This window comes from Taeniopygia guttata, chromosome 2 (genome assembly GCF_048771995.1).
Source record: "Taeniopygia guttata chromosome 2, bTaeGut7.mat, whole genome shotgun sequence".
Taxonomy (NCBI): domain Eukaryota; kingdom Metazoa; phylum Chordata; class Aves; order Passeriformes; family Estrildidae; genus Taeniopygia; species Taeniopygia guttata.
This window is the reverse complement of record NC_133026.1, coordinates 94402731-94426928: the sequence shown is the minus strand read 5'-3', so window position 1 is coordinate 94426928 and position 24198 is coordinate 94402731. Positions and strand designations below refer to the sequence as shown.

General features: G+C 35.9%; 1 long non-coding RNA gene across 1 annotated transcript in view; it reads right to left on the bottom strand.

Annotated features, from left to right (window-relative positions):
* Positions 1-213: 213 nt before the first annotated feature.
* Positions 214-24198, bottom strand: part of LOC140682392 (uncharacterized) — a 124546-nt gene continuing 100561 nt past the window's right edge. Inside the window, exons 2-3 of the long non-coding RNA XR_012054061.1 lie at positions 1453-1681; positions 214-271 (exon numbers count right to left, since the gene is read on the bottom strand). This is a non-coding gene — a long non-coding RNA (uncharacterized lncRNA). The remainder of the gene's footprint in view (positions 272-1452; positions 1682-24198) is intronic.

Genomic DNA, 24198 nt, shown 5'->3' with positions numbered 1-24198 from the left:
TTTCCTGCAAAATTTGCTCAGGATTCCTCATACCTGAAGTATAACTGTGTATATATGTGTATATATATATATATATATATATATATGTACACATACACACCACCTACCTTATATGTACAGGTATATATAGAGAGTGTTCCTATTCCTGCAGAAAAAGGGAGGAAAGAACAAACTTTTCATCCATCAGTGAAAGATATCATTGGAAGTACTTACATTGGATGTATTTACAGTTCTGTATGGGGATGAGCTTTCTTAATCCAACTTCACTCCCCTAGAATCCCAGCAAGAAACTCAGATCAGGGTCAGGGCATAACTACTAGGAAAAAGAAGTGTTTAAAGGGTTCACCTGAAGGGCCAAAGAAGCCAAAGAGTAGAACAAATCCTGATAGTCTCTAACCTTGCAGAAGTTTGAGCCACTTTACCTGCCCTAGCATCTGTCTTGAGCCATCTCATGAGACTGGCAAGCCCTCCTTTCTCTCTCAGTTACACATAATTCAAGGTTTTTTGCTTAATAGTTTGCTGTATCCAACCTCAGGATAAGTAATAACCAGTCAATCTCAAAAGGTTTCAAGGTTTAATTGAGAGAAACATCTGAAGGGTCTAATATCCCTTCCAGCCTAATGAGATGAGTAGGTCATGAGAATCAGGTCTCTGCTGACAGTTCCAGTACCTTATTTTTAACAATGATTGAAACATTACAACAGCTTCTCCTATTGTGTCAATATTTCTTTATATTTTCCTAAGGAAAATAAGACAAAATACACAAGGGTTGTGAAGGGCGGCATAGGAAAGAGAGGGGGAGGAAGGACATGATGAATAACAGAGAATTAAAGAAACAAAATCTAAAAATACCTCAAAGCTTTAATCAAAATATTCAAAGGTTTTTAGGTAGCTAGCTAGTTATCCATGGTTTCCAATTTTGTTGTCAATTTTTTTCCCCAAATGTTTTAATCAAGAGTGAAGAAACCATCTGACATTGTGTCATAAAGATATCACACCCTGGCAAAGATGTGTGATCTCTTCTTCAGTATTGTTTTACTTGAAATGTGCTTGTTTGAGCTACCAAGCCAGGCAAAATCTGAGTAATTGACCTGGGGTAACATAATTCTTGTCTACAAAGAGTACTTATTTTTCATAGGTCACAGCCTGATACCTAAGTTCTGCTTTAGTCTCAAGTATGGACATAATGCAAGACAGCCAGATATGTCACTGATCTGCTATATGCAACTTTGAAATTCAGTAACAGGTTCTATAATTAGCAAAGATTCTGTTCAAATACACATGTAAGCTTTTTAGAACATTTCTTAATGTACATTTTCTTAAGATTTACGTCTTTGCAAAGTGTCATCCTGTGTGATTTCCAAATCATGTAATAGAATTACTCATTGCCCACATACTTGCATCTTTGATAATCCTACCTACCCCTCCCCACTCCCCACCCCCCAGAGTTACCTTCTGTTTAATAACCAATTTTATTCCTGTTCTTCATGCAGTGGTTGTCCTCTATAGCCATGGCATTACATCATCGTATGACACAGTTAAGGTAAAAATGCATTCTGGAACAGATTGTTCCCTGCTGCAACTCCTCTAAAGCCAATTCATTTTCATCAAGGGTGAACTCAGATCACAGTCTTCTAAGATGAACTCTTCAGTATTTATTGGATGCAATCCAAAGAGTGACCTGTTTGAAAAAAATTCTCATGAAAAATTTTAATGTACCACTGGGTACTGCTTCAAGACAGGAATGGTTTATTTACAGCATTAGCTTAATCTAAAAAATACTATCGCTTTTCAACTTTCCAAGACACAATTATCTTTTAAGTACCTGAAGTGAAAAGGTCATAGCAAAGACTTCCTGAGTGGATTTAATAAACCAATAATCAGTCTAGGTCTCCAGTTCTTAAGTAGGGCTTGTATTTGGTTACTTACTCATAGTTTAGAGAGTACAGAAATGTTTACAAGTATTATTTTATCAAATGTTAAACTAGCTATTCTTACTTTTCTCTTAAGCATAATATCCTTTTTCCATTACCTTTCATTTACCTTGTTCTTTATTTATATATAACATTTACCTTGTTTAATTTTTTTGACATCTGAATACAAAGGAAAGGAGCTATTTCAATTGTATTTAATATTTTATGATTTGGAGGTTTTTTCTGTGTCTTAATCTGTCTCTGTCTAGATTAGGCGGTTGCATTAGTCTCAAGAATACAGAAACAGCTAAAGTCGTGTGAGTATCACATCAAATATAATACCAATAGCTGAATACAATACAAATATAACACCAATAGCAATAAAAAGTTTTGACATTTTATGTAATGTCTAAAAATGAAGCATGCCACTCCACTTGCATTAGAAGGGGTATGTACATAGTCTCATAACATCCACCATATTTTGACCCACGAAACATTTAATACTGCAATAAACCAAGGTGATAATCACACAAATTGTAAACAGACACAAGACAATATTCTTCTCTGACAGAATATAAAAATAACAGGACAAGTATTAAAACCCAAGGAAGGTCTAACATGATACAGTCAAAATTATTTATATGATTGGAACAGTTTTCATCTTGAAAGCCAGATGGTTTATCCCCAATAAGGCAGAAACTTGTTTTAAAATATTTTCTTTAATGTTGGTCCAGCCTCACCTTGTTGTGTGCAGTTCTGGGCTCCAAAATTTAAAAAGGATGTTAAGGTACCTAAACTCATTCAGAGGAGAGCAACAAAGCTTATGAAAGAGCTGGAAGGAATGACCAAGCAAGCTTAAGACACTGGCTTTGCTGGCTTTGGAGAAAAGGAGGGTTGTTGGGGAGGATGATCCCCACAGAGGGTGAGGGGTGACCTCCATTCTCTCTACAGCTTACTGAGGAGGGGAAGTGGACAAGAGGGTCCTCAGCACATTCCCTGGCATCCAGTGACAAGACACATGGGAAGGGTTCAAAGCAATGCCAGGGAGGTTCAGACTTGAAATTATGAAACATTTCTCACTGAGAGTGTGGCCAAACAGTGAAGTAGGTTCTCTAGCAAGATGATAAATCCCTCAGACCTGTTAAGTGTTGGAGAAAGATTCAGACAATATGCTTAATATACTTTAGCTTTTGGTCAGCCCAGAAATGGTCAGGCAGATGGGGTAGGTGATATTGTAAGTCCCTTCAAACTGGAACTATTCACACTTTTTAATTCTGACTCTTAACATTTTCGAAACCACATAGAACAAGACAGCCATCTTCTGATAACCTACATTCCAAAAGGGTTTTGTTATCCATTAAAGGGGTAAGACTTGACCAATTTTTTTATGAAGCAAAGAACAATACAGATCCCTTTTCACCCAATAAAATACAAAGAGCTGAACGTTACCTTTTCACCTCAAGCATTTTTCCAAACACACCGCAATGCTGGGTCTGCCAAACTTGTCTGTCTCTTTCTTGTGCTGCTCCCAATGCAGCTTGCCCCAGAAGACGGACGCAAGCTTCAATGCATCGGTACTGCTCTGGCAGAGGAGTGGGGCACTATGAGGCAAACTTCCCTTTACTCTCTCAGCTAATTCTACTTCTAAGTCATGTTGCAAAGGATGTGAATCAATTGTAAGCAGAAAAAAAATTGTAAGCATTTTGGAAAACGTTCAGGTGATATCTGCTGCTTGTGTCCCACACTGTTCAATTCATAGACTTGAATAAAATACCACTACTTCAGACAAGCTATGTTTGACCAGAACAAGCTCCACTTTGGCCACCTGTTCCTGTCCTTGATGACTACCAACAGTAAGCACTTAAGTACAAAAATCGAGCAAAAATATAAAAATACATTTCCCTAATATTCTCAGAGCCCTTAATTTCAGAAAGAGACTCTGGTTCTGACCAGTGAGATAGTGTATTCCAACCCCTTCTTAAAAAGAAACAAAAACCCAAACCAAAAGAGACTGAATTGTACTGGGCAGAATTAATAACTGTGTTGCTAGAGTTAACAAAAGGTAATGGTCAATGTACCCTCTATATTGTACAGTCTCTAACCATTTTTACCATCAGTCACATAGCTTCTGGATCTCCATGTTTACATAAAATCAGGAACCCAACAAAATTGCATATCCATTGTAATAACTGATTGTGTTATTTATTGTTTCTCTAATTCAGTGGAAGAAAATATACATTTTAGTGTATCTGACTAATGCTAAAAAAATTTTTTTAAGCATCAAAATATGCGGTTTTTATCCTTGAAAGAATGCACCATTAATGGAAAACATTCTACGATTAGGAATACATTAGGTATTTAATTATTTGGTACAACCTTAAAAGTGTACACTACAGGCAGAGAGATGATTCCCCCTGATGCCAAGTCACATGCATCTTAGGAACTTGGCTTGAATTTTGACCTAAGGTTGCACAAGTAATTATCATAGATCTTAATAAGGCTACCACTTATTTTGTATAAATAAAATATTGAGACTCAATACACATAGCATTATGTGGACATATGTCAAAGTTCCTGGTTGCAGCTGGCTGGTTACTGTCTGATTTTTAGATAATACAGTGTCTATTTTTAATTTTGTCACTTGTCTGCTGTGTCAAAATCACTCATAGGAGGGGAATCTACAATTAAAACTTCTGCAATATGTAACAAGTGGCAAGTATGAATAATGTGTATGTCACAGAGTAGACTAGGTCAGCCTTTGGACTACATGTTTCCTTAATTTAATTGCCCTGTAACAAGATTTCATTGCTTTCCTCCCACAACATCTAAATGCAGTCACCTGTGACAAAGAATGAGTTCACTCCCACAGGAAAAGAAAGAAAAGGAAGGAAATAAAATTAATGTTGCTGTATACACAAGACACTTGTACACCATCATGAAATCAAGGTAATGAAAATGCAAAAAGCCTGTCATTGTCCCTGCCTTGTATGTTAAATATTCCACAGTGTGCTTTTACACTTCTTCATCTGACACCCAGCCTACTAGGAGTTAAGGAACTATATGAGAGCATCAACATTCAGTAATTTCTAAAGTCTCTGCCTTCATAGCTGAAAAAACACTTCAATACACCACAGGAGAATAGTTTAAGAAGTGAAAGTCAGAATGCTTATTACCCTTTAACCCACACAGCAGATTCCCTCTCTGCATATTTCTTTCATGGCACTACCACTCCTGTGGGCAAAAGAGAGTCTGTGAACCCGGGGAGGCCAGAATAGTTTTGTGATTTGTGCTTACACAAGGTACTTATAATTTTGCTCTTGGAAGAGGCTGCACGGCAGGGCTCATCTTCATAGAGAGAAGTCTAAGTGTTCGGGCCAATTGAAACTGAAAATATTTATGAAAATATAAAGTCACAACTCCTTCAGAGATGTTTGAATATTTCCATCTCTGCTTAAGAAAGTGTCAATTACAGGCAATGATAGTGTCTCCTGAGAATGTTTTGATAATGTAGAAACATAAGAACATGCCACAATACGCTCCTGTAATAATATTTAAACATATACCTTGAGAATAGTTTGTTCTGTTCATTCCAGGCTCTAGGCTGAAGATCCCTCTTTTTCTCCAAGGACTGCCGGCTTAATAGCAGCAAGACTTGAAGGAGGAAAATGTGACCCAAGAACTCAATCTTAAGTATGACACTGGCTCTGATCAGTCACTAGATCTGAAGAAGAAAGTATCCCCAGGCAATGACTCTCCAGATATACCATTAATTGTTTGTTGAAAGAGAAGATAGGCACCAAAATGTCTCAAATTGAGGTGGTGACAAACAAGCAGAACAAAAACATACATATGAGAAAATCCTCCACATTAAGAGAATTTGAAGTGCTTTTTTTTCTGGTTTGTCTTGTTTCACTCTGAAAATAATGCACCTCTATAAACCCTAATTTACACAGAATGTGCACTGCCTATAGGTTATCACAAAATCAATGTTTATCACAAAAAAAAAAAACCAACAAAAAAAACCCCACATATTTCAATACAGTATTTCTAGCATTAAAATGCATACAACAAATTTCTGATGATTTGTGGTGATGGTATCCCCTTTCCACAATTTTCTGGAATCTTGTTCTAATTCAGCTTTTTGATACTTAGGTAAACAAAAGCAGTGTTACCCTGCATTTTTTTCACTGTGTTATTTATAAGTCAAACCAAAAAAGCCATAAGAATCTGTCAACAATAAATTATTTGGTAATCAAAGGGACCATCTTAGGTACTCAGGTAGCAATGGAAAAGATTTCAGGGGTTGTTACTAGACTGTCTGTACATTCTTATATAGAATTCAGAATTACTCTTAGATTTTCCCCATTTTTTAAAATTATTATTAAAGAAAAACTTTAAAAAAATATATTTTTTTTATAAAGTCCTTGGTTATTCATAAGATAGGGAGAGAAGCCAACCAAGAGTTTATGGATCAGGATTTAAGGGAGCACAGGAAAGAGTGTGAGGACTGCTACAGGCTGACTGCACAATGGAGAAAGAGTAGGTGATGTTGCTGTGGCAGATAAGAACAGCCTCACACTCACAGTCCCTGGTCTTCATGAGGGACTTCAGCCACCTTGCCATTTATTGGAAGGACAACACAGCAGGACACAAGCAATCCAGTAAAGAAGAAATTCTTTACTGTGATGGTGCTGAGGCCATGGACACCCAGAGAAGTGGTGGATGACCCACCACTTTGTTTAAGGTTAGTGTGTGCTGGGCTGGGTTTGTTAAAGGTTAGTCTGTGCTGGGCTTTTGAACAGTCTGGTCTGCTGGAAGGTGCCCCAGCCAAAGGTAGCAGGGTTTCAACTGGAGACTTTTAATGTCCCTTCAACCCAAGACTTTTTATGACATATCAAAAAGCCATTGATGGGTATACTTGCTGTGAAACAAAGAAACAACAGAACTTAATGCTTATGAGAAAGAAATCTCAGTATTGGCAAGTCAATAGGTCAGTATCAAAATATTATTGCTAGAAAAAATGTTTTTAAAGAAATTGTTCATTTTCTTTTCCATTGATCACCATCACCTTATTAGCATAACACAAAAACAGATGCCAATACCCCTTAAGAGATCACTTGTGTTCCTGATGAAAAATACTTAAAATAGCAGAAGAGAAATAAACACTAAGAATTGTACGTGCTAAAAGCAAACTTCTGGTACTGTACACTATTCTTCATTAGACTTAGAAGAGCTAATTTCCATTGTCAAGTGTTTTTAATGTCATCCATTATCATTTTGGATATGATAATTCACCGACTAACACTACATGAAGAACATAAAATGAAAACGTAATATTTTCTTTTCTAACTAAAACAAGAAAAAGAATTGTTCTTCCATTGCGGCAATATCCCAAAGTCAACAAAAGAGAATAAGTTCTAAAATCTGAGATGAGCAAATGTCTCATTTCAAGTTCTAACTTCCACTGAGATTGAACTCCTTCTGAGAAATTCTGTTCTACCCATATTTTCCTATTGAGTTCTGCCTTGAAAATGTTCAACAGACTAGTTTGCATAAAAATACCTTCAGATTATCTCCTAATCAGCTTCTAAGAATTTAAACATCAAGTATTTAGTAATTTACTTAATGTTTTTCCATTATAAAAGTTAACTTTTTTCATTCTATTCCATTATAGATTTTTATTCTTGCTGCACCTACAAAACCAACTAAAATGAACTTAATTCTCCTTACTATAAAACTGAGCTGTCTGCTAAACCTATTTCAGAGACAATAATTCATTAGATTTATAGTGAGTCTGTTCTAAATCAATCTAATTTGAGTGTCTTGAGAATAAAGGTTGCAAGACCTTTTATGATTAAAGCACCAATTCCAGCAATTTATGTGAGGTGTCTTTTTGTCACATAAACTCCTTTGGAACTGCAGTCGTTTATTGTTTTGCATTAGGTCCATAACTTGGGGAGGGGGGATGGTACAGATCAGTTAATTATCCTTACATTTGTCTTTGGAAATTATTAGAACCACTATGATTTTTTGTGATATTCTAAATATTCCTAACAAGTGCAGAAAAGAAACTTCTATTTCACAACAATACCCTATAGTACATGTGAGGGAAAAATTACTTATTTTTGTTTTTTAAGATAGAGATTTCCAAATAACATAAGAACTGTTGCAAGCCACTTCTTTTCTTTAGTATTGGAAAGGCAACAGCTTTTTTTTTTTTTTTAAATTGCTGCTGTAGAGTGACAGCTAAACAGACAATGCCATGTGCCTATGGTAAGATTGAGAGGAGTTGTTTGGCAGGGAGTGGGTCAGGAAACAGGAATGATACTACAAAGTGATAGCACTCGGGGTGAATTATCTTCCTGGGATTGCTGTGCTGTCTCACTTTGTCAGGGACTTAATTCTGCAAGGTACTGAGGATTTCGGGGACTGATGTATCTACACAAAATGCCCAAGTATAATATTATACAAATCTTTAAACCAGTTTAATCACCAGGAAGTGTCAACAAAAGTCATATTGTTGCGTATAACCTGCATATAACAGAAAGGTAAGATTATGAAACCTGCACAAATATTCAAAAACACACTCTGCAGGACAAATTAGTCTGAATTATTTTCCACACAGTGTCTGAAAATACCACCACAATGAGAGCAAGTATTCTTATACTATACTCCACTTTCCACTATAAGCAAGACACGAGGTAATAACATCAACTAGTCAGGAAAAAAATGAAACAAAGCAAAACAAATCCTTGAAGTGTTCAAATGAAGGTTTTGTATTGTCTTGATGCTTAGATCATTACTCCACAACCACACTCATATTTCAGTGTAAGGATGCCTGTAAGCATGTTAACTATGCCCCTGGGCCCTTCAGGATCACTAACTATTAAAATTCAGCAAACTGCATCCACAGCCACTCAAGAGAGAAAGAAGGCACCAAAAGCAGATGCTCTAAATGCTGACCATGTAAAGTGCTTTTGATACAGACAAACTCAGAAAAAGCAAAGCAGTTTTGGCGTTTGTGTGGACAGCCACATAACAGGGTTACTCTTGTGAGTGTACATGGCTTAGTTGGGCAGAAGGCTGTTTAATCTTCTATTCAAAAAAGCAAAATACTTACTAATCATTGTTGACATATCATCTGCCACTATATAAGAGTATCCTGCATAAATAAGAGGATATACATTCACTTGCAAGTGGAGAGACAGCGGATAGACTCATAGCATTTATGGGTTTCAGACAGGGCCAGGATAGTAAATGAGTTATCTGTAATGAAGTTCATGGGGATTTTAGGAACAGGCAGAACTAGAAAACAATTTCAATGTTTCTCTTTCATTTCCTCAATTCCTGTCATAAGCAAACAAATAAAAAACCTTAACTCTTCCTTATGTATTTCTCTGAGGAATGGGTGAAATGTAAAAGACCAACTTTAGAGAAAATATGTTGCAAAATAAATCACCTTGAAAAGAGAGGAAGCAAACAAGAGGCTTCAGTATGAAACACTGATAACAGGATCCTGGTACTTGTTTACTCTTAAAGCTTATCAAAATTATTCAGGGTCTCCAGCTCTTACTGAAAATTGAATTACTTCTTCTCAGAAAGTATAAACAGGAATGAAATCTCTCAAACAATTTGCTCATTTACACTTCCATAGTTCTTCAGTAATTACTTTCTAACTTGAAATTAAAGGGCTTTTAGGTCATGACTTCAACAGTTTGTTTGTTTCCTGAAGAGATGATGGATGAAGCTCTTGTACAAGGATCTTCTGTTGGAAAATCTAAACCACAATACCTAAGTTTAAGAGTGGCAAAATTGAGTGCATTAGCCATATTTCCAGACTCACAGTCCATGCCCAAGATATGGTGACAGACATGTTTGACTATCTTCATGTCTATCAAACTGTTCTTTATTTCAGAGGTATAAATCTCAGTAATATGGACAGATATTACCTTTGTAGCTGCTTAAAAAGTTTTCTTAAGTTTCAAAAGCCAGCAAAATATGTCAAGAGGCCTTAGTCAAAATGGTTCCCACAGCCCATACTGCTACACAGCATCTTCAGTACCAAAATATCCTATGTAAAATCAATCAAGATGCACCCATCTGATCTCCAGCCAAACCTTGCAACCTGAGCAGTGTTTGGTTATTTATCCTACATTTGTTTATATGATCAGAGGTTTTTTACAAAGATTTTTCTTCTAAAACAGGTATAAGAAAGACCTAGCAAGACAAAGACAGTGCATCCCTAATGATGCAAATCATTAACATTTTTATTTTGTTAGATTAACAGATACAGCAATTTCTAATATCAAAACACTCAGCACATATTACACAGGTTCTACACTAGTAGGTTCTATCACTGTTCTTTTCACTCAGACGGCATTTTTTAAAATAAAAATTCTACATATTACAGGTCTACAAGGGAAGAAGCAAGAAAACAAATATCTCACAACAGTTTATGAAACAGATTTTTTTAGTTCATGAATAGTTCATAACGCTATTCACCTTCCAATGTCAATAGAAGTAGACAAGATGAGTGTATGTTTTTTGGAGTCATAGGATATACTTTTTTTTTGAGTATAACTCATAAGAAGCTCTACTAATAAATAATTTGGAGTTGAATTTCCCTCCAGTGAAATTGTGTTCTGAATACTGAATGCATAGAGTGTGTTAGAAATTGGGGTTTATTTCTTTTCACTCAAGAAACATGCTGTATTTCAGAAAGCAAAAATTCACCTCTACAGTTTACAGTTTTTTAAAAACACAGGATTACAGCGGAGAAAGAAAATGCACATTCTGCTGCATTAACAGTGAGCACAGTCAATACAGTGAACTATTCTTAGTTAGCAGCAAATTCACAAGCATCAGCTGAGGAACAAAGAGACATGCTCCACTTTAACCAAAACTGAGGCACTAATTGGAACAAAATATTACTTTGCTCAAAGAAAAATCATAGGTTATAGCTGCATTACTGTTTTGAGTCACCAGTTAGACCCTAATAAAAGGGGTGAGTTTTAGACCTCAATTGATTTCTGGGTGCTGTGCTGAAAAGAAAGTATTGGAGCACAGTCCTCCCACAGTGCACTTAAAGTGATTCAGAGCTGACAGGCAATAAAAGAAATATTGTTCCTCTTCTCATTTAGTAGAGCAAGAATAGCTGTATGCAATTTTATTTCTGAACTTGATAAGTGAAAAATGACTCATTTTATTAGATAAAGACCATTTTAAAAAGCTTGTTCCTATAATTTGCATATTTTGAAAACGAAATTAGTTCATCATGAAATGGTTAAATATAGTATTATGAGATAGGTGAAAGCCTTTAGAATATAAAAAATTGGTTACACAGAGAAATTAAATAAAAAGCAAATGTACTAAAATGGAGAACCTGTCTTGAATTTTACGCCCCTTCTCTGCATTTACAAATGAATGTGCCAACCAAAACTGCAACTGCAAATTTCGTTATCATACATGCAACTCACAAAGCATATAAACAAATGACCTTGTAACTCTATTGCTTTGCTAGTTCTGTGCTGCAAATCAGGCAGGTAATGAAGATTTTACAGGTTGAGAGGATGTCCTCGAATACATATACTGTTACCTCTCTCACATACACACACACACACTTAAATTAATGTATATTGGCTGTATAGCTGTCTTTTCTCCCTCCGCCCTTTTCTCAGCTGTGCCATCAAAAAAGAGTGAGCGGTGAAGAGGTAAGATATGATTACACACCCAAGCTAGAAACAGTTCTTTCAGGTGGTTTGCCTGGGTGCTAACAGATATGTAAGATAGATTTTGAAAAATCACATTAACACCATTAAAAACTCACAGTAGAACTACCACTTTGCTATGTACACTCAAATCATGAATATTCTCCCTGTTGTCAGTTCTTTAATCTTAAAAGTTTAATTTAAAGGGAATACTGGGGGACAAAATATAACTTCTAGGAGTCAGAGTAGGAGTCAGAAAAGATGATTTAGTTTTTAAGTCACCAAACTGGAATTCAGGACATGCAGTTCAACTACATTCACTGCAGAATTTTTTGTGTATTTTTAAAACCATCTAATTGATAGATATTTTTTCCTACAGTTTATTCAGGCTATATACAGTTTATTCAGATCTCTTTGGAGAAATAAGCAGGGGTTTATGTGTATGAATTCTGTACATAGCTCACAGGGCTTCTCAACGGCCACTTCTACCTGGAAAATGAATAATGAAGTTGTATGACCTTTCGGCTTTCCCCATTACTCATGCCTGAGAGAAGCCCCCAGTGAACATCTGCAAAACAAATTGAGTATTCTTCTCCCCAAACCTTTGTCCCTCCAGAAACTTACAAATATACACAATAGCATCCAGATGTGGCGTGCTCAGAAACCAGTGTTACACCAACCAGTATCATCCTGTGTTTTGTTTTGCTTTCCCATTTTCCCCTTGCTTTTAAAAGCAGATATTGTATCTTTGTCCTTTGTTCTAACAATGTCTACAGCAAAGGGAATCCTGATCCACTGGATTTATGGCACTCTTGTTTTACCAAAAAAGCCCAGTTCCAACACACTGCTCTGTTGGTCTCTGGGGAATCCCTGCCCCTCCCCACCCCTACAGAGCCCCCAAATTATGCAGGACCTGGTTTTGATTTTGGTACATCACATTGCTCAGAGGAGTTGTGGATGATCCCTTGCTGGAGGTGTTCAAGCTGGATGGAGCTCTGGACAGTTTGGTCTGCAGAAGGTGCCCATACCCATGGTCAGGGAGATGGAACTCGATGATCTTTAAGATCCCTTCAAACCCAAACCACTCTGTGATTCTATGATTTTTACTCATTTGAAAAACAGCAGTACAATGGAATCCAGTTTAATCTTCCTAGATTTACAGTAGTTTACATTAAAATAATTTTACATTCTATATAAACTTGGTAATGATAAGCACAGCACCTGAAAACATTTGGCTACAAGTAATTTGGCAGTATTATTTCTCTAAATTTTTCTTGATATGAGATCTCTACTTCTATTGAGTCCCTCATTGGAACTTATCTCAAAGTACACCTATCCCTACATCTCTTAGAGTGTGACAAGAGAGAGGGATCTGTAATCAAGAGAATTACAAATTTTTAAAATTTAATTGTATATTTCTTTCTAAATAAAAATAATTTCAGTGCTGTTTAATCTAGCTGACAAAGTTAAAATTAGTGCAAAAGCATAAGGGAAGAAAATAAGCATGTCTAGAAATGAGAAACAGTGAATTTGGACAAAAACAAACTTTTGAACAAGAATTGGAAGGAAAAAGATTAATTTTTTAAAGGAAGCTTACCTTTAGCACATTTTGAATCATTACTATATCATGAATCATTTTTATTAAAATATTAGTAGCTTTTTAATAAGTGATGCAGCATTCTAAACTTATACTTATGGAAAGGAGAAACTACTGCTAAATTTTGTAATACAAAATCCTCTTCTTAAAGAATGAACTTAGACAAGCATTAATAATTTTTTTTTTATTTTGTTTTCATTTGGGGAATGTTACGTATATTAAACCAAGTCAGTGGCCCAAATGTCTGTAAAAGTCTATGAAGGAAAGAGCAAAATTGTAACACCCCAAAAGCCAGTCTAGCTTTTCCTAATGAGATCTTGCTGATCTGAGTAATTTTAGGAATGTACTTGGCCTACGTAAGAAGCTGAAGAATGGTTATTGAATCGATGTGGAGTCCAATTATTTTGTGCAATTTCACATGTGATCTCTTACATCCACTTAATAACATATAAAACGTAAAGTTTACACCAGCACAGAGTGAGGTAGAGTTCTGTATCTAGCACAATAGTCCATAAGTTAAGGGTTGTGTTCAGAAAATTTCTCTCTCCTTACAACATTTACAGAAAGTGCAGCAATCTGAAAGTAGTCCCATTGAAATTTGAAGCACAGATGTTTGGTGATATAGATTCTGTCAGTACAGTTTCCATTTTAAAGGTTGGAAATGGAGTCAAGGCTTGTGATTGGCACCAATTATTTCAGTAGTATAACAAATAATTCTGGTTTTTAATCTGAGCTCAGTAGATGATAAAAATTTGACTTTAAACATCATGCAAGGATTGCAGGTGGTCAGTAGATAATGAAAGTTCCTGTTTACAGAAAAGAAAATATCTTAGTACTGACAAAGTGATCGTTACCTTAAATTAAGAAGCAGTAGAGTTTTTTATTTATTGTGATAGTCCAGAAAATTATCTTGTGATGTCAGAGATTCAATTTTGGGTTAGAGCAAACACTGCTGAGAAAAGCTTGAATGAACCCTGCAAGTTGTTCTGGAAAAGCACAGCCTTACTTGCAGCCCTGCTCTGTGTATTTGACTGCTGTCAAGGACAGCTCTGGGCACAGATGAAGTCACAAACTGCCCAAGGCAGGGCACTACAGCAGGCAGCAGAGTACCATGGGTGCTCTCTCTCATCAGTCTGTGGCAGCTCCCCAGTGTGCCAGACTTGCTGTTATTACACTCATGTAACAAAGAGGCAGAAGGTCTTTCTTATGTGGGGGAAAAAATAATATAAACACATATGTATTTCCACTTCTTCCTCATTCTTCACCTTGACAGTATGTTTACATCAACAGTAAAAGTTCAAAGATAGTTAAACATAGAGAGATATGTCAAAAAAAAAGGAAGAAAAACCAACCAAACAAAAACTCTTCAAATTATGAGATCCAATTTTTGATCTCCAAATTCGGTTCTCAAGCTATAATTAACACTTTTAAGTTAGTAAGATGTTAAAACATCTGACTTGATCATAAAAAATGTCATTTAAATGTGTATGTCCAAGATACTGGTCATACATATCTCTTTTTTCTCTAACATAGGCAAGATGTATTTGAAACACTAAGTTCTGTGAAAACTTCTCCATCAAAGGTCATCTCATTTTAGATTAAACTTATCTTTATTAAATCAAGTTCTTTCAAGGACAAATTGTTCACTATTGACCCAATTATCTAACTTGTGTATGTACTTACCTGCCCACATCTACTCTGGCAAATGCTATAATTATCCTGATGAATCACAAATAGAATTTACATTTTACCTTGCAAATACCAGAAAGCAGTGACTAGACCATGACTTGATTATATAAATGGTACCTTATTTCCAGAAATGACGACAGAGCTGGTAAAAAGTGTCGTTAAATATAGCTCTAAATGAGCCACTCTGTTTGGCAGCTAGAGAGAAAACAAAAATCAGAAAAATACAGTCAAAGAAAATAACAAAAGAGGAAAGACTTTAATAAAGTCACTATAATCGGATGCAAAAGCTGGAAGACAAAACACCAATAAGCTGAAATTTTTAAACCCCTCTGTAGGAAGTATTTGAAAGTGGGAAGACAGACAAAAAAAAATAATATAATACTCAAAAGGCAGGAAATACAACTGTGATTCTTTCCCTGCAGTTTTCTAATGTACTTACAGCCACTCATTTCCACACAGCCTATACACATGGAGCCACTGGAAAGCCCCACCAGTTTCTGCCAGGGTTCATTAAAATTTACATTCGGCAGATTACCCTTGCAGAACCCTGAAGGGCTGTTTTTCAACTCCCTGTGGCTGAAGGACGTTAAATTTTTTTTCTTATAAATATGTAGTGTCATGGCAAAATTGAGCTATGTTATGTCTTCTGACAACTCTTCAACTTGTGGAAACCAAAATGCTAGAAGGAGATGAAACGTTTGCAAAGCTATTAAGAGAAGTATATGAGACTGCCCTTGAGTTCTGTGCAGTAGGATCCAGTGGATAACACCAGCCTTGCTTTCCTTTGGCTTTTCCTTTTTGAAAGAAATATTAGAAAACACTACATTTTAGAAATTGATAAATGAGCTGCCATCTCTGGCTTAACTGTGGCTACACCTCCATACAGTGGCATCCTGATTTATGAAGGCATGTTTATTTACAAAGATGTTTAGGCAAATACTTCATAGGAATTTTTCAGGGAAATAAACATTTTTTCTGAAACAGCTACTGATGATAATAATAACTTCTAAACCATCTCCAAGTTATTAGGTTACCAATCAAACTACTTTTTTTTCTTAATACAGTTTCACATCTTCTAATTATAAACTTCAAAAACATCTAGAAAAATAATATATATTTGAACATAGTTTAGGTTTCAATGCATGAGATTGAAGTTGTTTCCCACTTTTTAAATGTTAATTTTCTCTTTCTTAATCTTCCTTAGGATATATTAATGGGGAAAAGATTTGTTTTTGAAAGGTTTTTGCTTTTTAAATTCTTTGTTCTTTTAGGGAAGAGGGTACTATTCTACCTGGGACAAATCCAAGCCTGACTTTGGTAAGAACACAGAAAAACAAACAAAAAACCAATTTCTGAAAATTAAAAAGGCTGGAGCAGCAGCTAGCATGGTTTGGCAAGAACTAAGCTTGTTTAACACATCTAAATGCTTTTAGGGCAGGATGTCAGGCCTTACAAAGACAGGAGGTGCTGTAGGTGCTGTACAGCTCAGCCTCTGGCACTGTTTCATGTGGCATTTTCAAAGTAAGCTACAGAAAACTAGTCAGGCTAAAATTGATGTTGGTGGGTGCAAAATAAAGGAAAAAAAATCACTTGCAGAATATCAGTTGTTCACAGTGAAGCTGGGATGAACTGTGTATTAGCTTACACTGGTTACTTGTACTGTTCACTACAGACTATGGTAAAGGTAATGGGCTTATGAATTTGAAAGAAGTAAAGCTGGAACAGACTGCAGATACACTGAGGAAAAGATTATAACTCCAGAGAAATTAGAACAATGACCTGAAAAAGAGGAATACAAAAATCGTTAAAGATACATGCTGGTGGCAATAAACCAACTAGCACAAGTAGAGAATGGAAAAACTGTTGTTGAAATTTAGTCCCTAGTGAATTCTGACCTGAAAACAGTCAACAGGGTGTTGCAAAAGAACTGCAAAACACAATGCAGTATGCATTGAAAGGAGTCTAACAGACAAGTAATACATCTTCTCCAGACCATACTATTAAGTCCTTAATAATAAGATCTTACCCAGTCACGATCCACAGCTCAGGAAGGGCACAATAGATGGCAAAGAGTCCAGAGAATGATTCAATATCTCAAACCCATTCTCTGAGAAAAAGCTAATAGGAAGGTTGAAGAAAATATCAAATGCCTAAAAGCTTACTTCTTCCATACCTTTGCTCAAAACATCTGAAAACTGACTCTTCATTGGGATTCTTCCAACCCGACTTTACCATTACCTATTCTTCAGTTGTAGTAAGGCCATAGTTTTGTAATGAAAATAGTTTTGATTAAATGCGTTAGAAAAATCCAACTCTTGCTAAATGCAAAACAGACTGAAAACACAATTTATGAGAAAGAGGAGAAAAAAAGTCCAATGCTAATGGTTGGTTTAAAGAATCTATCCACAAATCATAACAGAAACAATCAGCTAAATGTTAAAAAAATTTAGTTTAGTCATATTTCTATTCAACAGTGAGAACAATACATACACAAAAAAACACCTGAAACCCTGATGATAATTATATTTAAAATACAGCCAAAGGTTCTTTCAAACTTTTTACTTTCAAAATCTGGAGACATTTTCTTTACAGTCAAAAACAATTAAAGTTTTTGTCATCACTTGATGTTAATTAATGATTTTGTACTTACCTCAGTGAGCACAGATGTTTTGCAAGGTGCATTCTTTTAAAAGCGATTGATGGTCTAAACAGTTCATAGTAACTACCTCTGACTTCCTCCTCTCTGTCTTTCACACACCCTGAACAAATTAAATCTAGAAGTGTTTACTAGTAATTTAATCAAAAACTCAATAATCTTCACAATCACTGAAATTGCTTTGACTTAGCACAACACTTGTGTTTTCCAAGATAATCAGTGAATTAAACAAAGAGCACTCAATGTGAGCAGGTTTGAAATGTGAATTCCATAGTGAATACAATCAGAAGAGGTGTAATCATTCACAGGTATGAGGAGAGTCTGCGAGATATTGGGATGGACCTGTGAATTAGGCAGTTGCATTTCACGAAAGGAAATGAAATCTTGGAACTGCAATGAGGATCACTTCAGCAAGGATTGGTCCATTTCCCTGCAGTCCATGTAGTCCCATACAATTTTACTGTTTTCACTTCACTTCAGAAAATTCCATTTCTATTTTAGTACTTCATTACACCAATTTCTTCTCCTGTCTCTCACTTTCATTTTCTTCCCTGATTTCAGGATTTCAAGGAGCATCAATTTGGAAAGGTTTAGTGCATTTCACTTCAAAAAGGAGCACCACACTGCCCAAAGATTGCTCCCTGCACTCCTTTCTTCTTAGCATCATGCATGTGCTGGGCTCCTCAGCAAAAGGCTGGTTTTACTGATTTGATTAGGGTTAGGCTTGGATAATTCACAAAGCCCAGAGTTTCAGGGACATTGACTCTACAAAAGGCATGCCAAGAGGACCATGGCACTGCCCCAACATTGCTCCCTCCACACATTTCACCTAGGAAACACCCTTGTGATTTGCACCTCAGTAAAAGGCTGTTTTTAAGGCCATGATTAGGGATGTATAAGTCTAAAGATTAAAAAAGAAAAGAACACTAGACCATCAAAGATATTGAAACTACAAAAGCCATGAAAAAGTCGAGTACTTAAGGTCATCTAAATACATTTGATTACAACCACTTATTTTCTGAAAATTTTTTATTTCATTCCCTCAAATTTAAATTCCTTTAAAATCCACTCCAGGTAGTTTGTTTCATTTTCTTCCCTGATTTCAAGTTTTCATTCTCTTTCCTGAAAAGAAATTCTTCTTTTCCATTTTCTTAATTGCTTCACCTATCTCTTTGTTTACATTTCTTCGTTGCTTTTGGGATTTCAGAGCCCATAATTTTAACAAATTTTGGTCCTTTTCCCTACACAACATTTCATCCCAGTCAATATTCTAGTAAATGCATTGCCAAATATACTCTTTTTATCCAATTGTTTTTGATATTAACATAAATCCTAGCTAGAGTGCTTGTTCCACTTTCTTCTCTGATTCCAAGATTTCATTCCCTTTCTTGAAAGGAAAAATTTCTTGTCAGGAAAGGGAATGAAATCTTGAGATTCAATGAGGATCAGCTGGGCAAGCTTTAGTCCATTTCCCTGCACTTCATGTCATCTGAGTCACTTTTATAAGTTTTCACAATGTTTCAGAACTTACCTTTTATTTATTTAGCATTTCATTTCTTCAACTCCCTCTCCTGTCTCCTCCTGGATTTCAGGTTTTCAATAGCAAAAATATTTTCAAGCGTTGGTCCATTTTTCTGCATCATATTTCACCTCAATCCATTGGGTTGAAGTCAGCCCAATGACAAATTTACTTTCTATTTTACAATGGTATTTCATTTAATCATGTCTCCATTCCAGAGCATTTGTTCAAATTCTTTTCTCTTTTCATGATTTCATTCAATTCCCTGAAAGAAAGAAATCTTGAAATCTGAGAAGACAGTGGAACAAACATTGCAGCAAGGAGATATGAGCAAATAAAATAAAATTGAAAAAAAAACAGAAAATTTGCAAATCGACTGACTAAAACCAAGTGTACTGAGGTGAAATGAGGTACAGTCAAAAGCACTGAAACTTGTCAAAATTATTCCCGTCAAAATACCAAAATCAGGGAAGAAAAGTAAATATAGAGACAGGGGAAGAAACTGAAGAAAAAAGTGCTAAAAAAAGAGAGAAAATTCCAAAACATAGTGAAAACAATAAAAGCGAGTGAGATGACATGAAGTGCAGGGAAACAGACCATAGCTCGCCCAATTGATCCTCATTGAAATCACAAGATTTCATCCCCTTTCCTGAAAGGAAATTCTTCATTTCTGGAAAGGGAATGAAATATTGAAATCAGAGAAGAAAATGGAAGAAACACTCTGGCAAGGAGATAGGACCAAATAAATGCAACTGTGAAAAAAAAAAGGAAATTTAGAAATGGAGTGACTGCAAAAAAAAATGTACTGAGATGAAATGTGGCACAGTTAAAAGGAACAAAACTTGCCAATTTTCTGGTTTATTTCAATAATTCGATTATTTCAAGACTATGCCAATTCTTGAAGCCAGCTGAACAGGGATCAGGCTGCCTTTATGCTGGTTAATTCTTTTATACTATGACTGGAACTGGCTACATAGTAAAGCTGTCACTAGTGGGCCCTTGATTCATTTTTTACTCTGTTTATTCAAAGTAGTGTTCCAGAGTGATCCAGTCCAGTGTCCAATGCCCTTCCTAGGCAATAAGTTCAAAGTACCTTTTGAGTCTTAAAACTGTAAGACCAAACACCAGAGCCTCAAAATTATAACAAATTTTCATTCTGCATCCTAAAGTGATTAATTTGTTTGCTCTGAAGATCAACACTTCAAAATGTCAAAATCTTCTTCCATACACCTTTTTTTCTCCCTTTAGCTCAAGTTTATTAATACTTTCTAGAATACTTGGATCGAGTGGCATCTTATATGAAACAAGTCAGGTAATCCAAAACCAGGTCAAAGGACTAATACTACTTTCCCCTCAGTGGAGCTTCAGCAAAACATAACCAGACAGTGTCACAGAATTCTTCCTGGGATTTAATCAAAGAAGGGCTGAAAATACCACAAACATAAACAAGAGATACTGGAAATTTCCACAGGGACATATTCAGGAGTTTTCTACCTTGAGTATAGTTACCTCTTCTTATTTTTCCAAATACCATTTTGATCCCCAGCTACCATGAAACCTTGAAGCTGGAGCACAGCACCTGTACTTTTTCCTCTCCTCAGCTTGTGAACAAGCTTACTGAAAACCACTCCTATTTATGCCAGGTTTTTTATTGGCAGACAGCTTTGGCAATCAGGCAGCTGAATGAGATGTTCCAATGCAATTTCTGGAAACTGAAAATAATAATATAGCTATTTAGAAACCTGATAGAAAAGGATAAGTACACAGGTTTCCTCTAGGAAAAGGTTTGGTATTTCCTTTATCCTAGGTTCCTACCAGTGGTCCTGATTTTCAATGGAATCTATACATAGCTGCATCTGCACAGCAGAAAATATACTGAACCACAGCAAGGAAACAAGCCTTTAGGAAAAGAGGAAGATTTTGCAGATGAAAACAAGCTCACTACAAGCCTATGCAATGACACTGATCTCAGGGTTTTCTATAATACCCTTCCATTTGTCTTAGTGATAACTTGTTAAAAAATGCATACAAAACATCTATCTTTTTGCAATAAGCAACAAAAAAAAAAATGCTGTTCCTTCCCTAGATTTCTAAATACTTTAGCACTCACTAAACATTAAACAAGCTTACATCAGTCAGTGGAAAGTTCTTTAATAATGCTAATGAGCTTCGTATCAAGACAAATAAAGGTTCCTGCCATTAACACCTATTATCACCTTCTATCTATAGGGTCAGATTCAGGCATCCAAAATAGAGTATAATTAGTTCCTAGACTTGCATATGATCACCATCATCTTTATTCCTAAGGGAATCATAAGAAATATTTGATTTGTTGGATGGTTTTTTCAACTCTCGCCCATTTTTATTTCTTCTTGTTTTTTTTAACACGAAATGATAAGATTTTTATATTGCCATTGGCACTGATGGAAAAGGGTGTTGATTACAACATGTGTTGTTTTTTTCCCAGTCTCCCAGCTCCAGGTAGCAATTTCATCCATTCCTGCCTGTAGCTAAATAATTAGCTTTTCAATAAGTCAGCTTCTGGTGGAGACAGAATTGAAGAATTAGTAATTTGCCTGCACACTTTCAGTGCAAATGTTGCCTCTCAGGGGACTATTACATCTGTTTCCCAAGTGTAGCTAAAAGTATGCATCCAGCAAAAGAAATGTTTACAGAAATACTGGCTACCAAAATCACACCAGATGCTTCAGCAAACTCAGCCTAAATCATTGTCTCAACAGTGTTTTGGGGGTTTTAATTATTTTATTAATAAAAAATGTATCAATGGAGAACAAAAAACCACAGCATGGTAAACAATGGTGTCAGATAGCAGATATCAAAAAATAATTTTTTTACCACTTCTAAGGGACCATGGCCTTGAGCAACTCCCACTGGGGCAGGGACACAAGAACTAAGGGACTGCAGCCATGGGTGAGGCACAAGTGGAGCAGAGGAAAACCAGTAGGAAGAGCAGAGGGGCAACTGAGATAAAGTCTAACACACGGTCCCCCAAGGGCTTGTGAGGCACAAGTGCAACACCCAGCAAAAGGGAAGGCGAGACCATAATGGTGTTGGACCTATATTGAGCTCAGAACAGGGAGAGTTCTTTCCCAAGGTGCTTGATTGCTTATTTTCTGCCTCTTCTAACCGGAATCAGTGATGAAATGTTTGTGTTAACTAGAAATAATTAGGAAAATTAAGTAAAATTCCTTGCTGAGATACTTCTGCCTGCAACAATGTGTAATACACATATTATGCCCATATCCTGCCTATCATCTAGATGCCAAAGTTGTGTAACATTTAGAGCTTGAGTAAAGTTTTTTCATTTCATTCCCATTTCTCATGGCTACCATTATCAACTGAGAGGAACACAACTTCTGTTCAGTCCACTCAAATAAAAAAGAGGCCGAAGTGCCAAGTTCAGGCTATATGTAAAGAGCTAGCTGTAAAGAACTGGGATTTTGCTGTCCTGGTATAGTCAGGCTGCCCAAATAAGCTTCAGCTGATCCTCTGACATATCATTCTCCTTGCTATGATAGATTTCTTAAATTATGGTTTATATCACCTGACAGTTTGTTCAGAAAAAAAAAAAAAAAAAAAAGCTCAAAAACATGAAAAATATGAATGATAAATAGACATTTTAAACATGCTATTATGTTATTTTGTTGATAAACACAGAACTGAAGCAGGATATATAAATTCTAAGTTGGAAAGAAGTTGTCAATCCTACTTCACCAGTGTTTTGGGATAGGATCAGTTTTACAAGCCTCAAGTCACTAAAGTCTCATAACTTTTTTTAAATCTTCTGAGTGTGTTAATTTGTTTGAAATTTATTAGAATGCCAACATCCAAGGATATTTACAGAAGTCAGCTCTCCGAGAACTACACAAAGCAAAATATAGCATCATACCTCTCAGAAATTGCATTTTCACTTGCATTTCTGGGCTTGGGTTTCTGTCATGTATTTGGATCTAGAGCTGAGAGACTGTAACCATAATACATAAACAATGGAAACAGCTGAAACTTGAAAGCACCATAGGACTAACTATAAGAATTAGAACTGGCAAGATGTAAGCAAGAGTGAAAAACCTGAGTGGTTTCTTTTTCTTTCATATTTACTTTTGGGTTCAGAAATCAGCTTGTATAATTTACCAGTACAGCCATCATTAGGGATTTAAAGGGACTCAGCAGTGCAGTTGCCCATGGTTTGTGAGTACATTTTGCTGTCAGCCTACAGTCACCTGCAACTTAAAGGGTACCAAATGCCTTTGTGGACATAGGCATAAACTCCTAGGAGCTGGTAAGCACCGACATAAAGAAAAGACACAATTTAAGAGAAGCTTCTGCCACTTTTCATACTAAACCTGAAACCCTAAACATACACCCCTCAGGAAGACAGGTACATCATACTCACCTCAAGAGTAAATTCACTGGAGATTTTCATCTATGGCAGGATTCATCTTTTTCTGCTTCCTAGAATACCAGTCATTGGTGAGTACTTGGAAACCATTCCTTACCCTGAGCTACTGGGAACATGATCAAATTCAGCATAAAAAGTTTGCAATTATTATGTATTAGAGCTCATTTGGATTAAGTTTGTGTCATTCCAAGAGATTCATTACTAATTTTAATTTCATTTTGGAACTAGCTTCTTTCCCTCCCATAGTGGTGCTCCAAATGTATTCATAAAAGAAATAGTTTGACACACCACACAGGGATAATTAAAGTTCTCATACACATGAGGATCTTGATAGTGATTTAATTCTACATAAAAATATTTACAAAGAGTAAGTTAATCACTGCCATACAAGCAAGATTTTATCTAATCTTAAAAAGTTTTACAGTATTTTAAAAAGTAAACATTCATTAACCCCTCCTCTGAAAAAGTAATTAAGACAGCAGAATACATAGTCTAATTCTAAGGAATCTTCATTATATAAAAAGCCCAAATCATATACTAGCCAAAATCCAGAATTAAAGTTAAAATAACACACCAGAAATTTTAACTGTAAAAATGGGAGTATTTTCATCTTGACTACAGAAATGAAGATCACACTATATTTGTCACAGGCAGGAGGGGACAAGGGGATGAAGTACTTTGTTAGTAAGTAAATGAA